Source organism: Peromyscus californicus, unplaced genomic scaffold, assembly GCF_007827085.1.
Source record: "Peromyscus californicus insignis strain IS unplaced genomic scaffold, ASM782708v3 Scaffold_8__1_contigs__length_139910024, whole genome shotgun sequence".
In the NCBI taxonomy this organism is placed as follows: Eukaryota; Metazoa; Chordata; class Mammalia; order Rodentia; family Cricetidae; genus Peromyscus; species Peromyscus californicus.
In genome coordinates, this window is record NW_026294606.1 from 58,272,031 (window position 1) to 58,273,397 (window position 1,367).

The following is a 1,367-nucleotide window of genomic DNA, read 5'->3' on the forward strand; positions in this document are numbered from 1 at the left end:
TGGCTGTGGGCCTATGCCGTGCAGCCACAATGGATTCAAGTTGGGAACATGGTAACTTTGAAAGACATTTCCAGGAGACTGAAGTCAATCAAAAACATCCAGAAATTGCCCAGTCTATGAAGATGGTTACAGCTGTGAAATATGCTCAGGGTAAGTGGGAACAGGATCCTTGACTTTATGTGAGAAAGCTGATCTAAAGGGACCCGAGGACAAGAAGAAACACCCCTTATTGGTATGTCCTTAGATCAAGGGCTTTGTGGTGCTATTCATTCCTCAGTGGCTAAGCAGATGAAGAATGAGGTGGCAATTCTCACAGCAGCCGGGAAAGAAGTTATGATTGTTGGAATTGGTGAAAAAATTAGGTGCATGTTTTGTAGGACTCACTCTGACTAGTTTTTGGTGTCATTCAAAGACATGGGATGAAAGGCCACTACTTTTGGAGATGCATCAATCACTGCTCTTGAATTGTTAAATTCTAGATATGAGTTGGAAGGCTCTATCATTTTTAATCAGTTCAAGTCTGTTATAAGACATAAGACAGAAGTCCATCTTCTCTCCCAAAACCATTGCAACTGCCAACATCATCTAGTACTCCCTGAAGGAGTCCATCACCAGTGAACAGAGAGCCAGGATGATGACTTTTGATATGATTGACAAATTGACATTAACATTCAATCGCATCTGTCAGGCTATCACCATGAAGGAGGTGATTGAATTCATCTCTGGGTTTACTGCTCTGGCTTAATGAAAATCAAGTTGTAGCTTCAGACAATATGTAAAGAAGGAAAACAAGCTGATTTCAAATGAGTGTTGTCCTTGTTGGGAGAAATTTGGTCCACTGAGTTACAAAGATAGCAAGATGTTTGTAAATTTTCTTACAATAAACAAGTTACAATGAAAAAAATTAGCAAAAAACCCCCACCCCTCTAAAGAGGAAATTAATGAGGCAATTCCATTTAGTTTATCTGGTAGTTAAAAGAGGTTTATTTTGGGGCAACTTACAACCAGTAAAGGAGTTGGTTACAGGATCCAGGAGAGGTGAGGTACAGTCCAACGTGGTTCTCTGGAGAACTCTGACTTGGTCTGCAATTCAGCATCCAGAATCACGAGGAGCCAAGAGAGGCCAGCATGTATGCATCCCAGGTCTTAAGGGCCCAAAAAGGCCACACCCCAGGGGCAGGTCATAGGCAGGTATAGCAGTTACCTGCTGCCTCACTAGGGGCAGTGCTTCAAAGTCAAAGCTGGAACAGCTACCCACTCTACCGCTCCTGTGCCATTCAAAAGTATTCTTATACAGTAACACAATCCTATTGATTTTTTAATCAACTAGTGTTTTTTTATTGCTGCTGTTGTTTGTTAATTTTTAT

General features: G+C 41.3%; 1 pseudogene; it reads left to right on the forward strand.

Annotated features, from left to right (window-relative positions):
* On the forward strand, positions 1–745 carry LOC128104535 (ATP synthase subunit gamma, mitochondrial-like; annotated as a pseudogene).
* The last annotated feature ends 622 nt before the right edge of the window (positions 746–1,367 follow it).